The sequence below is a fragment of the Rattus rattus genome, chromosome 7 (genome assembly GCF_011064425.1).
Source record: "Rattus rattus isolate New Zealand chromosome 7, Rrattus_CSIRO_v1, whole genome shotgun sequence".
In the NCBI taxonomy this organism is placed as follows: domain Eukaryota; kingdom Metazoa; phylum Chordata; class Mammalia; order Rodentia; family Muridae; genus Rattus; species Rattus rattus.
In genome coordinates, this window is record NC_046160.1 from 113,294,971 (window position 1) to 113,322,452 (window position 27,482).

The following is a 27,482-nucleotide window of genomic DNA, read 5'->3' on the forward strand; positions in this document are numbered from 1 at the left end:
AAGCTAAAGAGTAATAATTTAAAGTGAAGATCCAGCCACAGCGTGACCCAAAGCATACCTTTCCCAACGAGGGTATCCCTTGATGTACAAATTGTTAGTTTTATCTCTCCCGGACCCGGTCCTCACCTCCGTCTCTGCGTACCTGGCGAAGGTTGTGAGTATAAACACTTACCACTCTGGGACCTTTTGGCTGGGCCAGGATAAATTAACTACTGTAAAATAAAGGAAGTTCTCTATCAGAAGTTGGAAGTCTGAGTCGTGAGAAGGAAAGGCATCTAAACACTTGGGAGCTGGGGACCCTGACACTGTAGGAACAGAGGACCAACAACACCCATTACAGTCTATCCGCTTTTCCATCCCTCCATCCCACTCCACCCCCCACGTGCTTCTCAAGGTGATCTGTTCCACATTGCCACACATTATTCAAGGTCCTAACTGGTGACAGATTTACTGAGATAAACCATAGCCATCGATGCTACAGCTGGTCCAAAACAATAACTAGTCTCAATCGATCCAACTACTATCGCCTTCTATGAGCGTTCTGTTGGCCAGGAGGCTCAGCTGACTGAGCCAACACCGAGCTCAGTCACGAAGTGAGCCACCGCTGATTCCTTGAGGCGATCAGGAGCTCTTTGGACCATGTCTTCACTACACAAAACGTTGCCAGAACCGGCTTATTCTTAGTTCAGTCTGGGGTGGAGGCAGCTAGTGTCACTGTGGTGGTTTAGCCAGTATCAACATATGCCTTCCTGCCCTTCGTGCATCTGTAGTCCTGCCTCTCATGAGGCTAAGGGTCAGTTGCCCCGCAGTGATGTGGTGACCGATTTCTCTGCTTTCAGGTACAAACTGGGCATGCTCTTGATTGGGTTCCTTATCTACTAGTGGCACTCCCAATGAACTAGAACCTTGGGGGGTGGGGAGCATCGCCCTCCCTGGAGGACCACTGGAGTGACAGAGAGGGAGGTTGCCCCTTGCACTTAAGGCCCAGCCTCGAACTCAGTGGAAAAACTGAATAAAAAAAAAAAACACTGGGTTTTTAGATGTACACTGCATCCTGAAGGATGGTGTCCTGTGTTAGTCTCACTGCCAGGACAAAACGCCCCTGACGAAACTAAACTTGTGGTTTGGCGGTTCTGTTGGTCATTGTGGGGAAGGCATAGCAGTAAAGAGGCAGCCACATTACCTTTGTTTCAGGGAGCAGCAGGGTGGGGGTGGCGGGAGCTAGATTCCAGGGTCCACCTTCCCTCCTCCTCATTCAGTCTGAGATCCTCAGTTCCTGTGCCGCCCACATTCAGTGGGTCTTCCTCGATTAAACAGCTCTGGAAACCGCACTTGCCCCACACCCAGACATGTGTCTTCTAGGTGAGTCTAAATACAATCAGAATGACAGTCAAGGTTAAATATCACCATCCCAGCCCTGTCAACACCCAAACATTAATCTTAACCACAGCATTCCACCTCCAATCCTGTAGATTGCCTATGGTCATCTCAAAATGCAAAATTCAGTAATTCCAAGTTCAAGTCCCTATGGTCTTAACAGTTTTGAGTAGTGTTGTCTGCTTGGGAGGCAGAGGCATGAATCTGTATGGGTTCAGGTCAGCCTGGTCTACATAGATAGTTTCAGACCAGTCAGGGGTGAAGTGAGACCCTTTCACAAAAAAAAAAAAAAAAAAAAAAAAAACAGTCAAGAGTTTTCTTCTTAGACACAAAACAATCTTAACCATGAGATCACAAAATAAATTAGTTTTTAAAAGTTCCATTCTTGCCTCCAAAAACCAAAAAGAAAAGTTCCATTCTTTTGATATACAATGTCACAGAATAAATGTCCTCATTTCAAAAGGAAGTAAGTAAGCAAAAGATCAGCCCAAAGCAAGACTGAAAACCAGAAGCAAACGCAATCCTGCAACTCCATGTTAGCGTCTGGAACTCTAGGTAGCCTCATCTGGGTACTAAAGGCTTGAGCAGCTCATTCCTTCATCTGTGCCATCTGCAGAACACATGGCCTCCTCAGGTCAGTTACACCCCATGTCTGCAATCTTCCTGTGCAGACTTCTGAGAATCCTGACATCTCTAACTGGAGCCTCCACTGTAACGTAGGTTTCACCTTCACAACTCCATGCATCGGTCTCTCGGGGTTTTGTTTGGTTTTTGTAGAAAACCCAACCCTGACATATATTACCTTGCCTTAGCAGCTGTGTGAAACCTTGATACAAGCGTCTAGGTCCCACCACCTGCAGCCTAGCCCCCTTCTCCCACACAGTTAAAGTGGCCTACAGCAGCTTAAGTTGATCTGGGGAAACATCTGCTAGGCAATTGTTCAAGCAGGAAGCTACTTCAGTGCGTTCTCATTTCACACTCGCTTTTCAAGTAAATCTGCATTGCCAAACGTTGGCACTTTCTGTGGATGGGGTCTGGTCTTCGGTGTACTTTTCTTGTTATCCTATAAACTGAGGGCTTCTCTTAATTACATCTGCTTTCGCTGAGGTCTCCTCGACCATACCTCTAAACGTGTTCACACTCCTTTCTGCGCCAAATGGCACATTTAAAAAAAACTATCTGTTTTATTTGTCTGCTCTCTGTTCTTGAAAATATGGCTAAGTGCTGAGACCAGTAGTCACGCCACAGTCTTAAGCTTTGCGGTCTTACATTTTCTTTCTCTACTGCTTTTGAATTCAGTTTCTGCCAAGTTTTCAGGCCACAGGTCCCTTGTTAGAATATAACCTGAAACGCCTCTAGCTCAGTTCCCAATATAGTCCTTGTTGCCTCTGAAACCTCATGAGCTTACACCAACTACCTGCATTTCGCTTGTCACTGTGGTCCTCCGAACTCTTACCAGCATGCGCCACTAAGTCCTTCTTACAGATTCTATGTCTCCTCTAGCTAGAAGTCCAAATTTCAATATGCCCCCCTTTATTGGGTATCGTTTGTAACCCAGCATCTGAACCTCTAAAAAGGCGGCCAACCTATTAGTCAAAGCTAAGCAGTTTGGTATATGATGTGAACAGTGGATTTCAGAGACTCACGTCACCCGTTCACTCCTTTCTCAAGAAAAATGGGCTAAAGGTGATGAGATGCTGTCTGTTAGACATGTGGAGTCCTGTTGTTGCGGGACTCTAGAGTTGGTTCATCCAGTCAGAGAAAAATGCTACCCTTTCCAGAGCGAAAGGGGCCCCATACAGTCAACCTGCCACCAAGTTTCTGTTTGTTTACTTTCTCAAGGAATGGTACTATACTACAGACTCAGAGTCAGTTTCTGTTGTTAACCGTTTGGGCACTGACATTCGGCAGGGCAGTACCTAAGTTGACTTTGTGTATTTAAGCACTGTCTACGTTTCTATCACTGTAGGTATTACCATCGTGGGTCAGGGAGTCGCTGAGGAGAAAGGCTAGCCAATACTTCCTAGAGGAGTCATCCTACCAATTGCTGAGCGCCTCCTGTGCAGTGAATACCAGGATTAATGTGCGATTTCTACCACGTCTACTGTGCTCACTCCTGTAGGTAGTTTTCCCTATGAACCTCCATTCTCTGTCTTCCAATGTGTTCCTTCTGGTCCCGTGACAAACCAATGCAGTCTACCACTCCCTCTGAGTCTCTATACATTCTTACCTACACCACTTCCTTCTCCATACGAAGTGGATGGCCAGCAAGACTGAAGCTCTATTAAAATGATTTATTTTCATTGGTCTCAGAGATACCTCTCAGGGGGTCACAATCCGGAAGTAATCCATTTTCCGTTTGCACCGATACAGGGAGCTGATTTCTGAACCTAGCTTGAGATGCATTCTTGCCAGCTGCTCCTGGAATTCCCTGTGAGGCCATAGCAGTGTTCGGGTGAGGATATAGCATGGGGAAGTGACAGCTCTTCATGCAGCCTACACGGATGCTCTGGACCTGCACGGCTTCTCAATGACAGTATTTATATTTACTGTTTATTTCCTCTGCATTTCCAAAAGCCAGTGTGTCTCCACTTATACCCGAAAACGTATTTTAGAGATTTATTCATTCTTTTATTTATGCATATCATGTATGTACGTATATATATGTATGTAGATATGCATGTATGTACATATTTATACCTGCATGAGTGTACATACATCACATCACAGGCACACAGTACCCAAAGAGGTCAGAGGAGGACATCAGATTCTGTGGAACTGGAGTTACAGACAGCTGTGGGCGCCCAGATGTGGGTGTGATAGGAAGCCAGTTCCTCTCCTGTGTGAGAGCAGTGAGTGATCTTCACTGCTGAGCCATCCCTCCAGTCCCTTCTAACAGGATTTTCCAAGGGCAAATGAATGTTTTAGAGACAGAAAGAGAATGCCAGTTAGATACATAAAGAATTCTTCTTTATTGATGTTTTATCTTACAGTAATAATTAAATATTTTCATATATGTTTTAACATTTAGGTAAATTAGATTGTTACGTAAAACTTTTATATGAAGATAAGACGTACTTCTAACCATTTTTTTTTTTTTTTTTTGGTTCTTTTTTTTCGGAGCTGGGGACCGAACCCAGGGCCTTGCGCTTCCTAGGCAAGCGCTCTACCACTGAGCTAAATCCCCAACCCCTCTAACCAATTTTTTTTAAAGCTACTAAATGTTACCTACCACGAGGGACTGACCCTGTTCTCATTTTATTTGTAAATAAGCCAAATGTCAGATCCCTTCTAAGACAAATTCCTAGTACCGCGTGGCACCATCTCTTGTGGGCAGGACCCCCTGAGACAGACTGTGAGAATTGTTGTGTTCTTATGATTATCAAGCCATTTAGGAGAAACTGGTAAGGGGACAGGAAAAACAGAATAAGAAATGAAAATAGCCCATGTGGTCTCCTTGGCTACTATTTCGAAAAGACTTACCATCGTGGTCTGTGGGCAACCTGCGGCACAGGCTGTAGCTAAGCGCCCTCAGACCTCTACTCCACGCGAGCTCCAAGTACCAGGTGCATGTTGTTCCCGCCTGTGGGTGGAACTGTGTTATGTGGCAGAAGGTGGCCGATAGACGTTCTGCTGCTGACAGAAGGAAGGCGTTCTGCTGCTGGCCTACAGACATGAGCCCAGGCCCTCGTACATGGTTTAGCTGTGTTCAGCTCTTACCACCCTGAAGACTATAATATCCATCTGGGAGTCTCCCTGTGTCACCAAGGGTGTTGCCCTTCTTATGCCAGCACGGAGAAAAAAAATGGTCCCTAAGCTGGGACTCCAGGCTTAACAACCTGGCACTTAGGACAAGAACAGCCATAAAAACTGATGGTGCTCACACCAGTGAGAATGGCTAAGATCAAAAACTCAGGTGACAGCAAATGCTGGCGAGGATGTGGAGAAAGAGGAACACTCCTCCATTGTTGGTGGGATTGCAGACTGGTACAACCATTCTGGGAATCAGTCTGGAGGTTCCTCAGAAAATTGGACATTGAACTGCCTGAGGATCCAGCTATACCTCTCTTGGGCATATACCAAAAGATGCCCCCAACATATAAAAAAGACACGTGCTCCACTATGTTCATCGTAGCCTTATTTATAATAGCCAGAAGCTGGAAAAAACCCAGATGCCCTTCAACAGAGGAATGGATACAGAAAATGTGGTACATCTACACAATGGAATATTACTCAGCTATAAAAAACAACGACTTTACGAAATTTGTAGGCAAATGGTTGAACTGGAACTATCATCCTGAGTGAGCTAACCTAATCACAGAAAGACATACATGGTATGCACTCATTGATAAGTGGCTATTAGCCCAAATGCCTGAATTACCCTAGATGCCTAGAACAAATGAAACTCAAGACGGATGATCAAAATGTGAATGCTTCACTCCTTCTTTAAAAGGAACAAGAATACCCTTGCAGGAAGAGAGAGCAAAGATTAAACAGAGACTGAAGGGACACCCATTCAGAGCCTGCCCCACATGTGGCCCATATATATACAGCCACCCAATTAGATAAGATGGATGAAGCAAAGAAGTGCAGAAGTGTAGATCGCTCCGGAGAGACACAGCCAGAATACAGCAAATACAGAGGCGAATGTCAGCAGCAAACCACTGAACTGAGAATAGGACCCCCGTTGAAGGAATCAGAGAAAGAACTGGAAGAGCTTGAAGGGGCTCGAGACCCCATATGTACAACAATGCCAAGCAACCAGAGCTTCCAGGACTAAGCCACTACCTAAAGACTATACATGGACTGACCCTGGACTCTGACCTCATAGGTAGCAATGAATATCCTAGTAAGAGCACCAGTGGAAGGGGAAGCCCTGGGTCCTGCTAAGACTAAACCCCCAGTGAACTAGACAGTTGGGGGGGGCGGCAATAGGGGGGAGGGTGGGGAGGGGAACACCCATAAGGAAGGGGAGGGGGGGGGGATGTTTGCCCAGAAACCGGGAAAGGGAATAACACTCGAAATGTATATAAGAAATATTCAAGTTAATAAAAAAAAAAAAAAAAAAACAGTAAAAAAAAAAAAAAAACTGATGGTGCTGGGGTTGGGGATTTAGCTCAGTGGTAGGAGCCGCTTGCCTAGGAAGCGCAAGGCCCTGGGTTGGTCCCCAGCTCAAAAAAAAAGAACCAAAAAAAAAAAAAAAAAAAAACTGACGTCCGGTGGCTTCTTTGGCCTGCTTGTAGTCACATAAGTCCTGCCAAGGGTTGACATTCGTCATGGCCCAACTAGTGTTCAAGCCCTGCACATCTTGGCTTTGGAGCCAGTGCAGTCCCTTAGAACCAAAAAGAGTTGGAGATTAGCACAACACAAGTGAGGACCTCCCCTCTTTTTTTGAAGCATCATTAAGAAGTCCAACCTTTTAGCTACTTGTGAGCGGTTGGGAGATAAGATTTTATATACTTGACACTAAATCCCACTGTTGATATTAAAAACATAGGTATGGACGGAGCCTTAAAAGGTTGGTCAGGGGGCTGGAGAGAAGGCTCAGTGGGTAAGAGGACTTGCTGTACAGATGAGAGCCGAGTTCAGATTTCAAGCGCTCAGGTTAAAAGCCATGGCGGATGCACTTGTAACCCCGGGGGCTGCAGTAGACAGAGGCAGGAGGATGACTGGAGTTTGCTGACTGCCAGCTTAACTCCAGTCCCCTGAGAAACCCTGTCTCAAGGCAATGAAATGAGGACTTGAGAGCAAGACACTTGATGGCCCCCCTCTGACCTCCATAAGCACGTAGGTGAACACACTTGAATACACACAATTGCATACATCACACGTTCACACACACTCCCAAAGACTTAATGACTGACTGGTTGGTTGAATGAATGAAATGCAACTAGCAGGGTGTGGAACAAAAAGAAACAAATAGAATCTCCTGTTTCTCGCCTCACTGCAGCAGAGCCACACGCCTTGGTTCCGGCCCACAGGTGTAGTCAGGATGGGTATTGTAATGCTCTCTGGTACTTGCTTGATAGCATGAGTCAGGGAATATGACCCGTCTTTCTTAGAGCTGAGAGCCGAAATAATTCACAAGAGGCAGGCGGAGTGCAAAGCAGCTATTACCATTAACAAGTGCGTCTTTTCTTATTGGTCTCTATATCCAAGCGCACACTGGGAACCCTCCATGTATCCAGTTCCGCATTTGTCACTGTTTGTCACCTACAGGGATAAGAGGGGTCGTAGAATGGGCTTCAGGTCAAAGAATGCGCTTGCTTGTGTATGCAAATGGCCGTCTAAACCGCTTTAAAACAACAAGTTGCTCAACGACATAAGTCAAGGGAATTCGGTGTCAAGTGTGGGGACCTTGTCCCTCACTCGGCCTGCCTGTACATTCGATGAAGGATGGCTTCTCCCAGGCCTGAGTGCCAAGTACTTTCAAGCTACGTCACAGTTCAGTTAAGTTCAGTGGAAGGGACGGAGCTGGTCTCCTCATTCTGACCATATTTCAGAAGCCAGAGTCAGGATACTGATTTGATTTGTGAATGGCTTTGGTGGGGACTTTTTTTTTAATTACTGTTTTGTGTGTGTGATATGTGTATGTGTGAGCATGAATGTGTTAATACAGACATGTGATCTACGATGTATGGAGGTTAATATGTGATTTGCGGAGGCCAAGGGACCACCGTGTGGACACAGGTCTTTTCTTACACTTTTCATGGGTTCTGGGAATTGAGCTCCTGTTACCGGGTTTGCGTGCCAAGTGTTTTACCCACTGAGCCACCTTGACTCTGTTCTACTTTTGAGAGAGGATCTCACTATGTAGCCATGGAATGAAATCCCCTACAAAGACCAGGCTAGCCTCAAACTCACAGAGATCCTACTGCCTTTGCCTTAAAGATGTGTGCCATCGCGTCTGGTCTTAAGTCCCACTAATGAGTGACCAGGCCAGTCACCCTTTAACGAAAGTGAACTCATGTTCTAGACTATACTTTCTCGTCCCCTAAGAAGACAGGGTATAACCCAGCTTCTTTTTCTTTCTTTGCCTTTTAAGGTTTACTTTATTTTCACTTACGTGACTCTCTGTGTGTTGGTGTGTGTGCATATGTACATGCAGATGCCTGCAGGGGAGAGAAGAGGGTTCTGTGAGCTGCTGGGAACTGAACTCAGGTCCTCTGCAAGAGCAACAAGCACTCTTAACTGCTGAGCCATCTCTAATCCCTGGACTTCATTTTCTCTTCCCGTGCCTTTCTCTTCCCTTCTGCTGACATCTTGCCTACGGCACACCAAGCAGATCATACCATGTGCCAGTTATAGAAGCAATCTGCGTTTGAGGACTGGAAGCTTTTCCATTCCTTAGGGTCCCAGAGGATAGCAGGGGCTCTCTCTAGTTCACAGATGCCACCGGCTCACTGTGTTCTCACAAGGCCGAAAGGACAAGAAGGTTTCTGGGGACTCTTATAAGGCAACTCTCTCATTTACCTGCTCTCATTACTTGAGTCTCTTCTGCCGTAACACGGGTGGTTAGGTTTGAACAATGAATTTGGTAGGGGTGCAAGCATGCAGGGCCCTCCATCACTACCAAGTCTATACAGCTGGCGTGTGGTCGTTAGCTGGATGATCTGACCGAGTTTAAGTGTGAGACCCGGAAGGAACCGTATGGATCATCTAACACAGTGGTTCTCAGCCGTCCTGATGCTGGGACCCTTTAATACAGTCCCTCATGTTGTGATGACTCTCCAACCATAAAATTATTTTTGTTGTTGCTTCATAACTATCATTTTATGACTGTTGGGAATCGTAATATAAAATCTCTGTGTTTTCTGATGGTCTCAGGTGACCCCTGTGAGAGGATCATTTAACCCCCAAAGGGGCTGTGACCCACAGTTGAGAACCGTTGATCTGGTAACCTCTCTTTGTTTTACAAACTGGAAAGGAGGACACTAAGAAGTGTAGCATTTTCACTCACAGAGGCGGATCTGAGACTTAAGACGTCGCCTTTACAAGGTGGGCACTTTCCATCACTGCAGATGGTTGCTGTTGTCTAGTGTCTCGACCACTGGTCCACCAGGAGTCCTACTGTCTGTTCCAAGGCTCACCTCCTCATGAGTAAGCCAGTCCTTATGGTATTGCTCAGTGATCCACGACAAGCTGAGTAGCTTGAATTGTAGTCCCTAGGCAGGATCAGAAAATGTCCTCGGCTCTGTCCTGACTAGGGGCCAGGACTGACAGAGAGGAGCTCTGCCTTCCTGTGTTTTCTCCTTCTACCTGAATGATCGCCCTTCCCTGGAAATTGTGGCTGAGGGTGTGACCCAAACTCCAGTCCAGACACTGCCATCCCTTTTGGTATTACAGCTCTGGTTTGGGTCTCTTTTATAGTCTTAACAGTGATGCTGGTCTCCTTTGGGTCTTGTGTGTCTCACGTGTTCTCGGAAGCCTGTAAGGGTTTGAAAAATCACCCAGAGTCAGATAGAATACAAAGACAAAAAGAACAGAGACAACCAGCACACAGCAGTCAACCGTTCTTCCAAATGGCGACTCCAGACAAAGGCTCACAGGCTTTCTTCTAAGGAACCAGGGGAACTCTCTAGAAGGATTAGCTAATCTCTAATGCGTCTGGTAGAGGCCAAAGTGGTGACACCAGGACAACTTTGATTGGCTGCTATTATTAGTTCTTTGATATTGAAGAGTGGGTTAAGTCATCTAGAATTTCATTGGTGGGTGCAGGGGAGGTCGCAGGGGTCGGCTCCTGATTGGCTTGTGCCAGGTGGTCAGTGGTCTGCATGCCGATGCTATGACTGCTTAACCACAGGATGAGACAGGACTGTCCAGCACAGATGACCCATCCTGAGATAAGATATTTTCCCATCCTTGTGGTTATCCCCAGGCTGTTCTATGGGAGGGGGTTTTATGACCTTATTTCTGGAATTTATGGTCTGTTCCTGGAGCTGGTCACCTATGGCCTGGTTCCTGGAATTTACGGTCTGTTCCTGGGGCTGGTGGCTTGTGGCCTAGTTCCTGGGACTGCTGGCTTTCTTTCTGACATCAGGCCTGGCCCTAAAATAGAGACAAATGGGGTTTGTGTCGTCTTTTCAATCCCAGACTTGCAGCGACCTCCACTGCTGACCACACCCACGTTCTTGGACAGACATAACTTTCTCTTCCTCCTCCTCCTTCATCTCCATTCTCTTGGCAGCTGCCCAGACTTAAAGTTTACCTGCATGATCGCTTTCCTCCTGAACCCTAAGACACCTGACCTTGAGATTTCCTCTGAGTGCCTTTCTAAGATCTCAAAAGGGAACCTCAATTTCCCTCATAACAATAAACTCATTGTGAAGTTTCTTACTGCAGCAACGTCAAGAATCTCAACTCCTGGGCTGGAGAAATGGCTCAGGAGTTAACAGCACTTGGGGCTCTTTGGGGTGGGGACCAGGGTTTGATTCCCAGCACCCACAAAGAAGCAAGCAACCATCTGTAATTCTAGTTCCAGAAGATCTGAGGCCTTCTTCTGGCCTCCTTAAGGCAACTCAGGCATGTGATGGTGCACAAATAGACAGACAGACACAACAAGCATACGTACAAATTTTATATGTATATATAAATTGGAATGAATATATATATATATATATATATATATATATATATGTCTCCAAGCTTCATCCAGAGAAAGATCTCTGGAAAGGATTCAGGTTGCTATGAGCAGCAGGGTGGAACTATGTCGCCTCCTCCTGTCCCCTGCCACTGACATCATGAGAGCACAAATTCTCCACACTGACCTCTGGCTGACTGTGGTCTAAGTCGGTCTAAGACAGTGCTTTCCAACATTCCTTAATGCTGTGACCCCTTTAATACAGTTTCTCACACTGTGGTGACCCCCAATCATAAAATTATTTTGCTGCTACTTCGTAACTGTAATTTTGCTACTGTTATGAACCATAATATAAATCTCTGTATTTTCTTATAGCCTTAGGTGACCCTTGTGAAAGGGTAATTAAACACCTAAAGGCTCACAGGTTGAGAAACACTGGTCTGGGAGGAGCTAACTGGTCACCACAAGTTCTCTCAGGACCTAGAAGCCCTCACTCACTATGCATGTCCTATCTGTTCAGGGCAGAAACCTCTGTGGAGAGAAAGTTGAGGCTGTGTGTGTGTGTGTGTGTGTGTGTGTGTGTGTGTGTGTGTGTGTGTGTGTGTGTGTGTGTGTGTGTGTGTGTGTGTGTGTGTGTGTGTGTGTGTGTGTGATGTGTAGTGTGTGTGTGTGTGTGAGGTGTGTGTGTGTGTGTGTGTGTGTGTATGTGTGTGTGAATGCCCCCCCCCCAGACTCCAGAGCGACATTTGGCATTCAGCAAGCACATTTTCAAATTAATTTATTTTCTCTCCTAGATTTAAGTGATGATAGTAATATCATAATATAAAATTTAAAATTACAAGGCAGCAAATATTGATCAAGATGCTGCAGATACAACAACGCTCTGTGTTACAGGTGACCATCTAAATCCAACAAAAATTAAGAAATGTGCTCAGCACGGGGCAGGCAGTAAGGAGAGAGCTTTTCGCACAACCAGCTTTTTAACAGTCTGGAAAATCGGTATTCAGAGCTGTGTCCCAAGTGACTCCTGCGGACATTCTGAGCAGCCCAGCAATACAGTGACCTAATCACCCTTCCTCCGCGTAGATGGAAATGTGGTTCGAGAAGGTTCCTAACAGACTTACTTGAAGCTCCGCAAAGCCCGGAGCGCCACCAACCCCACAGCAACTGCTCTGCCAGGCAGTTGGGGGCCATTGCCAGTTCGGAACAGCAGAAAGGCATGTTCAAAGCTGCGCTTTTGGAAAATTAATCTGGCTGCAGTCTGGAAGATAGGCTGTCTTTTTCTCAGCCCAACAGTACCCGCTGTATGGCCTGACGGCGACTCCAGCAAGTGGCAGAGTGGAGTTTGGGCTCTGTCTCTGTGACTACTGTGTCTGGGGCCCAAGTCCCCTAAGCCAGACCCCCTAAAGCTGAGGAAAGACCTTTGCCCACCCCGACCCCACCCCCCCCCCCCCCACCCCCCCTTCTTCCTGATGGGCACCCTCTATGCTAAGCACCTCACAGCTCTGCGGCACTTCCGCTCCATGGGGGCCCCTTCTCCACAGGAGACAGTTCTTTTACATTGAGGTTGCTCGGAAAAGTCAAACCCCACCAGCAGCTGGAGCTGGTAGGGCTGCTGTACTTCCTGTTGGGGGGCAGAAACCACAGTGTTATTTATACCCAAAGCTCTATTCATGGTGCTTTACAAAACACAAAAGGGGCAGTCCCCTGTCTTACGGAGCCAACAGACCACAGGCACACGTGAAACAACGGAGAATAACCAACTCCTCCTCTCGGCTACAGAATATTCCACTCCAGCTCGCGTCCCCTCCACTGCCCTTTGTTTCTTTTATTACCTTCCCCTGCGCAGTCTTATTATGGAAATAGACTCCTAATTAACACATCAGGTTTCCCCTTTCCAAAATGTCTCTGAAATGTGCCTGTTCCATCACGCCGTTCACTCAAAACACCCCCTACGATCTTTATTTTGTTCTGCTCCTCACCCTGGCGTGGATTATTTGTTTCTTTGTATTGAAAGCTTGTCAGCTCCCGGGACCTGGCACGTATTCATTAGGAGGACGGTCTGGAGCACGACACAGTGTGATGGAGAGCAAGTCTCAGCGAGGAACTGGGCAGAGACTCAGAAAGCGCTGACGGCTGCAGCGTGGGGGCGAAGCTGAAGACCGTGGTCCAATTTTGAGAGCCAGGGTGACCAACAGCCAGCTGCTGGGGATGTGGTTCTTTACTTCCCCTAAAAGTAGGCATCACTGTTTACCTCAGTGTCTTTTAAAGTCCTTTTGTTACTTCTCACCTGACCCCCTGGGGGCGGTTCACTTCCCTCTTCCACCTAGCTGACATCTGCTGGTATTCAAGGTCAAAACTGAAGTTTCCTCTCCTTCCGGAACTTTCCAGGGCTCCCCAAGTCCTAATTAAAAACCTCTGGATGGTTTTTCAGTCAAAGGGGGAAAAAAAGGGTGCAGACACGGGAGGGGGTAAGGAGCCCCGTTGGCTGCTTTTGGAGTTAAAGCAGTATCACATCCTCTTTCGTTACTGTGAACAGCAAGTACCACTTACTTCTGCCTTACTACCCAGCAGCTGTCTCCTGACACCCGGAGGCCCCAGCCAAGGTGGAAAGGCTCCTGGGTGCAGACTCTCTGCAGCCACCACACGTCATTACTTGGGTGGACCGTGCTACAAATGCTAAAACTGAGCATGGACCGTGCTACAAATGCTAAAACTGAGCATCAACGCAGAGTCTATCCTCAGAAGTTTGGATTTGTGTCTGAGATGTCTATTTCTTATTCTACCTATAGGCGCTCTCTCTCTCTCTCTCTCTCTCTCTCTCTCTCTCTCTCTCTCTCTCTCTCTCTGTGTGTGTGTGTGTGTAGGGCAGAGATGTTATTTCTTGTGTGCTGTCACTTTAAAATTTTTTAAGAGATTTATGTAAAGAGATTTAAATTTAAATAAGAGATTGTAACATAATCACATTATTTCCCCTTCCCTCTTTCAAAACTCTCCCATAATCTTCTCCTTGCTCTTTCAAATTCATGTCCTTTTTTTGTTAACTGTACACACACACACACACACACACACACACACACACACACACACACACTAAATGTAGAACCCCTGAACCTGCAGTCTGTATAATGTTTTTCTTGAATGCCTATGCTTTTTTGGGGCTGACCATTTGGCATTGAAGAACCAATCAATCTCCTGGGAAAGACTGCTTCTCCTACGCCCACCTTGCTTCTTTGTAGTTCTTTGTCTAGGGTGAATGCTTTGTAAGCCTTAGATATTTCCCGCGGGGCTCAGCTCCATAACTGCCATTTGATTAGTTGTGGTTTTCTGTAATGGTTTCCATCTGTTGCAGAAAGAAGTTTCCTCGATGAAGGGTGAGGACGACGTTTATCTGTGGGTAGAGGACAAATATTTAGAGTGTGGTTAGGGATATGGTTGGCTATCACGACTTCACTAGCCCTATGCTGGGTTTCTAGGATCAGGCATGGGTTCCCTCTTGCTAGTGGCTTTTAAGTCCAGTTAGAGCCATTGGTTACCACCAGGACACACATGCCACTATGACACCCTGAGAGTTGCCGTCCATACTGGTCACTGTTGTGGTCCACAGGCATCACAGCTGGGCAGGAGTGCTGGTCGCTCCCCACCTTTGGAAGCTTGTATGGTGCCTTCTGGTACCGTGAAAGTCCTTAGGGAGGAAGTGTTTGGGTCAGCCCCATCCAAGGGGCCTTTGGTTCCTGTGTGTGAAATGCATGGTTTCTTCAGCCACGGGGACTTACCTTCCAAATCCAGAGGGCAAGAATGGACAATAGCAACATCCTATAATGTTTTGGGAGTACCATGGGCCACTCTGCCCCACAACTCAAAACTCAAAAGAAGGCTTCTTAGGACTGGTGGTGGGAGTTTTGTTAGGTGCTCCATGGCTCTTGTGGGAAGCATCAGCCCACATTGGAAAATTTCATTTAAACTCTCTGTCTCTGTCTCTCCTCTGTGTGTGTGTGTGTGTGTGTGTGTGTGTGTGTGTGTGTGTGTGTGTGCATGCCTCATATGTACCATATGTATTTTAGGTAGACAGTCAATAGTATGAATCAACAAGTCCATCATTGGTCTGAAACTCACTAACTAGGCTAGGTTGCCCAGCCAGTAAACTCAGGGTTCCGATGTCCCTGCTTCCCCAGTGCCAGGATTACAAGTACAAACCACAGCACCTAACTTTTCTCTTTCAACGTGGGACCCAGCTCAGGTCCTCGTGTACTTCTGGAGACCCGGAATCTCCTAGCCCATGCGTAGAGGTTCCTCTTGATACAGCACTGGAACCCTGCCGTCCCCGAAAGCTCTCTTTCTACTCTTAGGTGTCCTTTCTTGGCTTCGGTTTGCTTCCAGTGACTGATGCCTGTGGCTGGCTTCCGGACATTGATGCCAGAAGCACCTAGGAATGTTAGTTCTCCCTGGGGTTTTATGTTCCGGGATTAAGTGGTCCAAAATAGGTAAACCCAGCTCTCCTTAAAATACAGCCCGAGATGTAACATGAACCCCAAGCAGTACTTTCCACAGACTGGGCCGGAAATGGCTCTCTTGCTCGGGGATTTTTCTTCCCATCCAGCCTTCCTCCTCCTCTCTCTCCTCATTCCAGACTGATTTCCTGGTCTCCCTAGAGCATGTCCTTAAGAACTCCTTGCGCAAGCATCCTCACCCACTGGCCCTGTTCTGGGGAAACGTGATGTATCATAGCGGGCAGAGTACCTCTTCATCGGTAAGAGCTCCTACTTTAGACCCATTGAAAAGTCTATGTAGTTTTCTTTTTCTTCGTGTGTGTGTGTGTGTGTGTGTGTGTGTGTGTGTGTGTGTGTAGGTTGTGTGTGTAAATACATGTGTACATGTGTGTGGGCACATGTTTTATGTGTAAGGCTGATGTCAGGAATCGTCCTTGCCCCTTTCCTTCCTTTTCTTTTGAGGCAGGGTCTCTCAATCAAACCCAGAGCGCACAGATACAGACAGCCTTGCTGGGAGAGTCCATCTCATCATTCTAAGCTGGAGTTACAGGTGGGACGTCATGATTTATGTGGAATCTGGACATCCCCACTCACCAGTGTCTTCTTGCCTATGTGACAAGCTCTTTAACTACTGTGCCATCTCTGCAACCTAAAGTTCATATTTTAAGTCCAAGCGTGCATACTATCTATCTAGTCGAAATCCACCAGATAATCATCAGGCAATTGCGATAACAGATACACAGTCAGAAATGTATTTTTTAAGGTCTACTTTAATTATGTGCCCGTGTGTGTGTATCTGTGTGAGGGTATGTGTCTGTGAGTGTAACTTCTCTCCAAGGCCTAAGGCATCATTTTCCCCTGGAGCTGAAGTTAAATTTGGTTATTAACTGTCCAGTATGGAGGCTGGGACTCAAACTCGTTGTCTCTCTAATCCCCAGAGATTGCAAGTTAAATGTCTTCCTTTGTGCTCCACCCAAGCACTGATAATTGCCAACCTCGTCACCAGGAGGTTTCGGCCATCTGTCTAGGGCCTGCATGCTTGATATTGTAGGTCAAGGATGCTTCTGCTCTGTGACCCTCCAACTCCTTCTGACAGGTTTCCTTTAGTAACCAAGCAACCAGCGCCTTGCCTTCCTACCTCAGGCCATAAACCACTTCACTCCACCTGCTTCATTCACCTCTCCTGACATACCTTTCTGCTGTTGCTGCTTGGTGTGTGTGTGTGTGTGTGTGTGTGTGTGTGTGTGTGTGTGTGTGTGTTTTCCCAGCCTCTTCACCCCAAGGCAGAGGCCAGATCGTGGGTTTTCATTTGTACACTGTGCTCAGAACGGAGTTGGGATCATACCTATCAAATCCCCCCACTGCAGGGGAAATGAAAGCCTTTGAGTCAAGCCAGGCAAATAGATTTTGTACGAGATTCACTTCATTCACAGGTCCAGGTACCTTTGCAAACAAGAGTCCAAATTGGCAACTGAAATGTAATTTCCCAGATTGCTTTAGCTACCTGCCCTAGGGTTCATTTGAGTTCTCTTCCTAGCTCTATTGTTTGTAACTCAATCCCTTTTCCTGTCTCTCTGAGAACTTGGACTTTTCTTGAGTTCAAGGGTTTTGGTACTGCAGACTTTTAAGAAAGGCAGTTTATTAGGAAACCTTGTGTTTACTCAAGTATACAGCGGGTTCCAGCTGGCCAGCAGGGTAAGTTAAACACACACACACTCTCTCTCTGTCTCTCTGTCTCTCTGTCTCTCTGTCTCTCTCTCTCTCTCTCTGTCTCTCTCTGTCTCTGTCTCTGTCTCTCTCTCTCTCTCTCTCTCTCTCTCTCTCTCAGACAGTGTTTCTCTTTAAAACAATCCTGGCTGTTCTAGAACTTGCTTTGTAGACAAGGCTGGCCTTGAACTCACAGAGATGCTCCCGACCCCACCTCCAGAGTTCTGGGAGTGAAAGCCAGTGCTGCCATGCCGGCTCCATAGGATCATCTTAAGAAAGGGTCCGAGTCCATGCTAGTATCCTACAGAGAAGGGACGACGTTCCCCTGTGGAAATACTTCCTTATTTTGAGCCACAGTTTTTCAGCAGTGGCATCCTCTCTGAGTTTGGGCTTTCACACGGCCTCTTCTGAGCTGACTCGCTGTGGCTGCAGAAGTATTAGTATCTAAATGCTGTTGGCAGTTTACCATTTGGGATTCAACCCTGAGTCTGGACCTTGTTATGTAAGCAATTTTTTTCCCCAGAACATTACAGCTCAGCTGTGAAAATACGTTGGCTTAAAGGGGAAACACGGTAGAAGCTGGCCAATCTAACAACTTAAGAACCCTCGACACTCTTCACAGCAAGGACTTCATGGGAAGACTAGAAACGAGGCCTTCTAAATGCATAGGGGGCACATTCCACCAGTGACGAGGTCTCTCTAGCTTTGCTCATTAAAGCAGATGTCACATGATCACTTCAAGAGTGTGCTACCCTTTGGATACAGTCACCAAGGTTACTCTCAAACTGCCCAAGAACCTCACCGAGGCCTTCTGCCCTAACCTGTGTGTTCTGTCCTTTCTTGGGCATCTGACACTTCAGGACTGTGGGGACTGTGTTTAGAGGAACATTCTGCACACTCCAGGTATGTGGATTTCTAAAACTCATACTTGATTACTTGGTTTCCTTATGACTTTATTCATGGAAGCACAGGTATAATTCTAGTTATTCGGCTGGGCAGGTTCAATATTGCGAGCACTTGTATGTTCCCCATGGAGGTAAAAAGGGCTTTTAATACTCATATTAAAGTTGCTTCTAATGATGTTGAAGTGATCTCCAGGGCAAGTATGAGTTGAACTTCATTTTCAATTGACAATTTCCCTCTTCAAGAAAACAAACACTTGTCTGTGTTTTAAAAAAGAAAAGGAAAAATGGCCAATTGTTAATTTGGGAAACGTGAGTGATCACCCTTAAAATTTTACCAACTCGGATTAGAGGATTTTTTTTAAAGAGAAGGAAGATTTCGTTTGACTCATGAGGGCAGAGGGCTCAGTGTCCCCCACCACTGTGTGTGTAATCACCCTCTGTGCGGTGAAACTTTTACAGGTTTTAGAAGGCAACCCTCACTAACAAAATCAAATAGAAACACAGAGGAGAACGTTGACAGCTTGCGTTACAGTCTCCATGAAAATGCCTCCAGTCTATCAGCGAAGTGCTGTCTTGTTGGGTGTTATGCTTTCCCTCCGAACACGGCATAAATCCTCAGTGAAGCAGACGAAATACTTTTAATCTAAAAATCCATTAGTGGGGGACAAGTGCTATAACTCAGCCAGTAGAGTGTTTACCTATCACATACAACATGACAGTATATGCAGCATGCAGAAACCAGGCTTGTAAGCCTAGCCTTTGGGGAGTAGAGGCAGGAGATCAGAAGTTCAAGGCCATCTTTACTAATGGAACAAGTTCAAGCCCAGCTTGGGTTACACGAGACCCTGTTTCTCATATTGTGTGGGGCTGGGAATATAGCCCAGTGTTAGAGTGCTTGCCTAGCATATGTGAGGCCCTAAATTCTATCTCTAATAAAACACACACACACACACACACACTAACACATACACACACACATAAATACATACACACACATATATATGCACATACGAATATACAAATACATCATGTATACATCATACAAACACATATACACAAATACATACACACAAATAAACACATAAATACATGTACATATATACATATACATATACAGACAGACACATATATACAAATATATACATATATACACACATACACACATACACACAAACACACACATAAATACATATATACATGCACACACACACACACACACGTCAGTGGTTTGGATTTGTGCTATGATCCAGTGTCAGGCCAGCTTCCGAGGGGTGAGCCCCTCTTGTTAATTGAGAATGAGTCTGGAGCAGACACTTGAAAAGGGCCTGATAGAGATCTCAGAGTTGCTTCTGACAACATCTTAGTGATGTCTACTTGAAATTTGTTGTCTCCCCAGCATCTCTTCTCCATAAAAACAGACATTGTATTTCAAAGAAGAAGTGAGATGAAAGCCTGACTGATTGCTGTTTTTGAAGCGTGTCTCCTCAGAATAGCCAGAGTGATTGCTGTCTGCGCTCTCATCACCCCAGGTAAGTCTGGAGATGGTATTTGCCAAAGATGGAGAGAGTCTTGGTTTGCTTCGACTCCCATTGTCCCAAGTTCTGTCAACTTAATTTCGCTCTTACAGATAACTATAGGCCAGCTCATCAGAGCCACGGCTTTCTTCAAGGAAAGGGTTGCCTTTTCAATATGCAAATGGGATGGCGTATTCCTCTTATTGGAAACTGAGCACCATTGACTACAGCACGGGAGCTTTGGCCCAGCCTTCCAGACGCTTCTTGATTGACATCTTTACACCCTACCCCCGCCCCAGGAAAGGATTTCTTCCCCAAACCAACTGGTCGACAAGTGGGGTTTGCATCTTAATTAGCCACTTTGCTGAGGTTGGCTATGATCTCACCCAAGGAATACTGAGTCTGAGAAAAAAAAAATGTGTTGTCAATTTAAAAATTAAAAATACATGTGAGATCATGTCTCTGTCAGGCAGGAAACACGACAGTGACGTCCAGTGGCATTCTGAAGTGCAGTCCTCACATTCTGGGGAGGATGATGTTCTTCCTTAGGTAGGCCGTGCTGAGGCATCCTTGTCCACCCTTGCTAGTCTCTGTCCCCTGGTATCCATCGCCCCCTGCAGGGAACACTCTTTCCCCAACCAACTCTCCCCAATCTGTGACCACTCCCCTTTCTAGGACTCTGCTCACGTGCTCTTTTCACAAGGAAGTCCTCCCTGACCCCCATTAGAAGCTGAACTTTGCCACTCACAATGCTGAGGTCTTAATCTCTGTACCTTACATTGTGATATTTGGAGATCGGTTATTTAGAGAGGTTTCTCACTAGAGTCCTTTAGAATGGGAACATGCAAACATACACACACACACACACACACACACACACACACACCCCACAGACATCTCACACACACATACACATTTGCACACACACAGAGATACACACATACACACAGATATATACTTGCACACACACATAGACACATCACACATACTTAACATACACATGCACACACACAGATACACACACACACACACACAGATACACATACACAGAGATATACACACACACACATGAACATATACACAGATACACATATACACATGCACATATATACAGATATATACGCACACACACAGATACACACACACATGCACACACACAGATACATACACAGAGATATACACATACACACATGAACATACACACAGATGTATACTTGCACAAACACACACACACACACACAGATATGCAAATGTCAAATGGGACCCACACAACACAGCTGTGTTGCAACGAGATGGGCCTCTGGAGGAACCAAACCAGACACTTCCTCTGACTCGCAGTCTCCAGACCTGTGAAGCAATAGGTTTCTGTGGCTAAACCTTCACAGTCTGTGGTATTCAGGATGGCATCTCCCAACAAACACTTCCTCCCCACCAATCCAACAGTCCCCTCCCTGACCTCGCCACACACTCTGCTCTGTCTTTCACAGTGCGTGATAGCATGGGCCCATTTATTTCAATCCACATGACCTTGTTTCCTCCCCTACAAATCCTAAGTACATAATAGGTGCTCAGGAAGTCCCTGATTAACTAAATAGAAATGGCTGTCTGTAGGAAATGATATCCCTGTAGCTCCGTTCTTAAGTCTCTGCAGGGGCAGGCACTTTGAGAAGCATATATATACACACAGATATTTAGGTTCTGTGTTAAAATCAAATAAACCAGCTCTTTCCCCAGATAAACAGTAAGATCCGGAAATGTTGGGAATCCTGTCATAAAACACGTTCAAAGGAACCCAGTGACTAGAGAGGCACTAAGTAAGTGGGAGCTCTGAATATGAGATCAAATTTAAGAAGAGAAAATGTATGTTTCTCCTCTCTGCTTCCATGGTCATTATATTATATTTAGAATAATTATAGAAAAAAACAACACAACAAGAAAAGCTAAGGTTAAAAAAGCAGAGACACTCAAGTCTTTGGACACCTCACTAGCAATAATTTAACCAAATAAGATTAGAATTTCCAAGGTAGCAAAATTACAAGAGAGTGAGAAAAAACAAACAAATAAAAAACAAAAAACAAAAAACCAGGCCATTGTGCGATTTATCGTTCCCACACACCATGCAAACGACTAGCAGGCAAAAGAAGAACTTTCATTTCTAATCCTTGTGCATACGTGTGTGTGTATGTGTGTGTGTTATGGACACTGAAGTCACTGTCTTGCAAATGTACCTGGTAGATTCTATCACTCACGGTCTGACTTGTCACCCAGCAGATAAACAATAGAGTGAACTAGAGTGCTGTAGGGTGGAGTACCTCCGTCAGGGACTAAACTGGTGAATGTGTGTCGACGGACTGCTACTATCTATTACATAAAAGTCAAGCATTATGTGCAAAAGGTACTTCAGATTTACCCAGTCAAGCAAGCCCTCCCACTGAGCCCGAGCTGGGGCTGTGACCTTCACTGAACACTTGTTGTAAGATCCTTCCATGCAGTTAGTGTCCTGCTCATCCTTGTTGAGTGAAGAAATAACATCAAATCCAAGTAACGCTTATAGCAGCTTTCCAGAAGGCTAGCACCAACCCTCCATTTCTTCAGTGGTCTAGAGCCGATAACTTCAAGCTGTTAAAATCCTTAAGAGGGCTCTGAGCAGCAAGCTTTGCCAGATGGCGATGGAGGACCTGGCTTATAGACATCCAACCTAACAATTCAGAGATGCCCACATTCTACCCTCGAGGTCAGAGAGCACCCGTGCCTACAGTGCCCCTTGATGCTCTCCTAGCAGCGAGCTGGATGTCTGTTATCTTTTTTCTTCCCTGCAGGCATGCTTCCCTCTCCTTTGGTAATAGCGCCTCAATTTTCTTTTCCTTCACTCTGGATCACATAGGTAAAGTGGAACCAACCCCTCCCCAGCCCCAAGCATGAAGAGGGACAAACAGTACAGGCTGGGGAAATCTGAGGGGCCTCTCCATTTGACCACAGTGACTGATCGTAGACAGGGACTGAGACTTGCTGTGGGAAGCCTTCTCTTTTGTACAGATGTTTTAAACTCTAAGCCACAGGCCTCATGCTAGTCAACTAACTATGTCGGCAGAGATCTAAGCCAAACTGGAGGGTGGGGGTGTGCATGTGTGCATGTGTGTGTGAAAATGAGGAGACACACCATTTTTGTCTCTTGGGGACAGCTGTGCCTGGAGCCAGAGCCTCTTGCTTCTCTCGGCATCGTCATCCCCTACACTGGCCACAGCCGTGTCAGCTGACCTGTCACAGCTTCCTCAGAATGATCTGAACAACAGAACATAGAGCGAGCTTCTCTTCAGTTCGCGTCTCAGTAGACGATGAAAATAGTTGTTAATAAAAGTGGTAGAGATTCATGAACAGCCCTGGAACCAGAAAAGTTGCCTTGCCTCCCTTACATCTATTGAAAAGTTATGTCGGTGCCAGAGTTCTTTGCGTGTGCCTGGGAATGCCGGGGAGTGCGTCTGTACGTGCTGGTCTGTACGTGCTGGTTTGCCTGCACGCATATGTACTTGAGTGCTGAGGCCTGGGGACAACCTCAGGTGTCATTCTTCAGTCGCCATCCAACTAGTTTTTTTTTTTTTTTTTTTTTTTTTGGTTCTTTTTTTCGGAGCTGGGACTGAACCAGGGCCTTGGCGCTTCCCAGGCAAGCGCTCTACCACTGAGCTAAATCCCCAACCCCCCAACTAGTTTTTAAGATAGGCTTTCGCTGGCCTGAAGCTCACTAAGCCTCGACTAGCGTGCCTGTTTCCTCAACACCGGGCTTACAAGGCCACGGCAGCAGACTGGCACCAATGCCAGCGCTCTACATGACGGCATGATGGAAGCGCCCAGCCGTAGTGGAACCCAGTTGAAATGATTATCCCGAGTCCTGTTCGTTACGGATAAAACTGATCCTTTAATCTGAATTTAAAAGGGAAAACTCATGGCCCAGGAGTCAGATGGGGTCTGACAGCTGAATTCTAGGCAGCAGCAATGGTAGATTAACCAGAGGCCCTTGGGGACAGGGTCCTTTTCCTACAGAGAGCGGACATGGCCCCATGTTTTTCTGCGCTTGGTGAATCCAGCCAAAGTTCCTTCGGTAGATGAATATTTTGAGAGAATTGAAGGAAAAGGATAATGGTGGCTTAGCTCAAATCTTAAGGCTGTTGAGAGAAAATAGCAGCCTGGTAATTTCTCCTTTCCTGCTTAAGCACTTCAGTGAAGTGCCTACCCCTAAATTAAGGGAAGTGGAGAAACCTAGTTCACAGGCCAGAGTCAGATCTTTCTTTCAGCACAGGAGAGTTTTCTGACAGGGGAGCTGGGGAACTGGGCCAATCTGCAATATAAGAATTGCCTGGTGTGCAAAAAGCCAGGGGTGGGAAATAAGCTTAACTTACTTCAGCCCGCACATTGAGCCTTTCCCCTTCCTCCTCCTCCACCCCATTTTCCCTTGTGCTGAAGTCTGACTTAGAATTTGCTACAGCAATCATGTTTACCCACATATGTGAATGGTCCCGAATATCCATTGTTGCCACCAACAACGCCCTGGGAGTTTTCCATTGTCTCCACTTTGCAACACTGTGCCTGTAAAACAACCTGTTAATGACAACCATTTTGTTCTCCCCTCTCTGTGAATTTGGGTGGGTCTAGGAAACTGAGAGGGAAGGAATTCCACGGCACTTGCTATGCCTGACTTGTTTTCATAGCCAGAAGGAGTCTTCCAAGTTCAGCAAACAGTTCCTTCCTTTCTTTTCTTTTTTTAAAAGATTTATTTATTTATTATCTATAAGTACACTGTCGCTGTCTTCAGATACACCAGAAGAGGGCACCAGGTCCCATTACAGATGGTTGCTGGGATTTGAACTCAGGACCTCTGGAAGAGCAGTCAGTGCTCTTAACCCCTGAGCTATCTCTCTCCAGACCAGTTCCTTCCTTTCTATGCCAAATAACACTCTGCGTGTGTACCAAAACCTTTCATTGGTCCGCTTATCTGTGGACAGAAGCCTAGATGACAGGGGGTTTTAAGAGTTGTTTAGTGTCCCCTATGGACAAAGGCTCTGTCTGTATGGTGGTGTGATGGGAGTTGGTAGAACCTTTGGGAATGGATCAAATGATGATGTGAGTAAAACCCTGCCCCCCCTCCCTCTCTCCCCCGCCCCCCTTCTCCCTCCCCCACATGTTTAGGTGTGTGCACATGGAGAGGACCATAAGGGGCACTAGGCCTCCCATGGAGCTGGTATTACAAGAAGTTGTGAGCCTGACACCAGTGCTGGGAACTGAACTCAGGTCCTCCAGCGTGTAGTGCTTAGCGTGGAGCTGCAGATCCATCTCTGCAACCTTTTGCTCTTTTCATGAACTGTCCAGTGTCTCGTCGAGTTGTTGGGTAGTAATTAATTCATTAACTGTAGGAAGTTTTGATTAGATGTATTCACTCTAAGTGTGGCCTGTGTGTGTGTGGTAGTGTCACATGCATACTTGGTACTCTCTGAGGATCGGAAGAGGGTACCAGAGCCCCTGGAACTAGAGTGAGGTGATTGTGAGCCACCTTGTGGGAGTTGAACCTGAGTCTTGTGCAAGAGCAACAATGCTCTTCGGCTGCTGAGCCATCTCTCCAACCTGTATTTTTCTCTAAGACAAGGCTGGCTTCAACTCCTGATTCTCCGCTTTCCACTTCTCAAATGTTAAAGACAGAAGTGACCCACAATGCCTGAGAGAAAAGTTTTCAATTCTGATGTGGTCCAATTGCCCATTATTTTCTTTTTGTTGCAACATCATGAAGCCTTCTTTGTTTTCTTCTAAGACATATGTAATTTTAGCTCTTTTGCTTAGATCATTGGTCCATTCCGAGTTAATTTTACCTGTAAAGTAACATATGATCCAACTTGTTTCATATTTGGATATACAGTGTGGTGGTTTAAATACGCTTGGCCCAGGGAGCTGCACTATTAGAAGGTGTGGCTTGTTGGAGTAGGTGTGGCCTTGTCGGAGGAAGCGTGTCACTGTAGGAGTGAGCTTGGAGACCCTCCTCCTAGCTGCGGGAAGCTAGTCTTCCCTGTCTGCCTTTGGATGAAGATGTAGAACTCTGAGCTCCTCCAGGCCCACTCTGCCTAGACGATGTCATGCTCCTGCCTCTGAACCTGTAAGCCAGCCCCAATTAAATGTCTTTTATAAGAGTTCCTGGTCATGGTATATTTGTTCAGAGCAATAAAACGCTAATTAAAACATACAGTTTTCCAAGTGTTGTTGCAAGGGTCAGGAGGAACTCCACCTGCAACTGTAGACCTAAAATCTTTCTTTCTAATTCAGGGTTTGCTTTTGTGCGCCAAGTAACCAGTGACTAGGGTCCACACACTCAGGACTGTGCTATTTTCTTTTCTTTCTCCCTTCTGCTTATTGAAAGGAGACCCTTTTCCTCACACAATATATCCTGATTACATCTTCTTCTTCCTCTGCATCTCCCCCAGTTCTCACTCCCCCACCTCCCATCTGTATCCAATTAACCTTCCTGTCTCCCACATCAGAAACTGGCAACTAAGGAATAATTAAATCCATCTATCTATCTATCTATCTATCTATCTATCTATCTATCTATCTATATCTGTCTGTCTGTCTATCTATCTATCTATCTATCTATCTCATCTATAACAGAAACTAACATACATTGGATAGGACAAAAAAAAAGAAGGCACAAGGAATAGATGCAGAAACAGAGACCCACTCATTACACACTCCAGGAATCCATGAAAGCACTAAAGTGGAAGCCATAATACATATGCAAAGGACCTGTAGTGTCTTTTTGCAAAAGAGAAGAAAAAAATAGGTAAGTGTTGAAACATCCCTGAATTATAGAACAATCTTACTTGATCATGATGGATGGTCTTGTATGTTCTTGGATTTGATTGCAAATATTTTATTGAGGAAAGTTTTGCATTTATGCTCATAAAAGGAAACTATTATAATTCCTTTTCTTTTATTGATCTTTTAGGTAGTTTGGGTATCAGAGTAACCAAGGCCTCAGAAAACAAACTGGGCAATGTTCCTTCTATTTCTACTTTGTGGAATAATTTGAAGAGTATTGGCATTAAATCTTCTTTGAAAGTCTGGCAGAATTCTGTGCCTTTTTTTTTTTTTCAGCAGAGCTAGGGGATGAGACTTGGGGATCAGATTGGAGAGGAGGAGAGGTGAAGATCTGTAGCTAGCCTATCTGCCTCCCTGGCTGCAGTGGCTGTGGGTTTATGCCAGGAACTTGGTTAGGGACTGAGATAAAGTGATGAGTGAGGAGAAGGAAGTGTGGAGGGGAAGATCTGTGTGATACACCAGAGGCTAAGGACTGGGGCAGAGAAGGATGGGTGGCCACAGCAGGTCCTCCACTACAGAGCTGAGTTGAGACTGGGGATTGATTTGGAGCAGAGGTGGAGAAGTGAATATCTGCAGTTAGGTCCACCTGCTTCCTGGTGGGAGTCCTGCACTGGTTGTTTGTTTAACAAATCAATCTTTTCATCGCTGAGAATTGACCCTATTTATCCATACTGCTATTCTTTATTCTAAAGTGCCCTTGGTATAATGCAGCCTCTTCAACTTTCTCTTATCATTATTAGTATTTGGATAATCTTTTTCATTTCCACATTTTTCATTACCTTCTTTCTATTACCTGCTTCAGATACTGAGTTTTCATCAATGAGATCTAATTGAATCTTGCTTTCTTATCCAGGCTCTCTGGCTGTTAATTATACAGTGTGTGGCTACTGATCGCTTGGTTTGAGTCCTCTGCTCTGTTTTCTTTCTTAGTTATCTGCTTATTTTTTTTTGTTTCCCTCTTTTCTGCTCTCGCTTTTTTTTGTTTTGTTGGTTTTTATGTGTGTGTAGGCACACATGCTGTGTGTGTAGTCATAGGATATCCCATAGGTCCCTC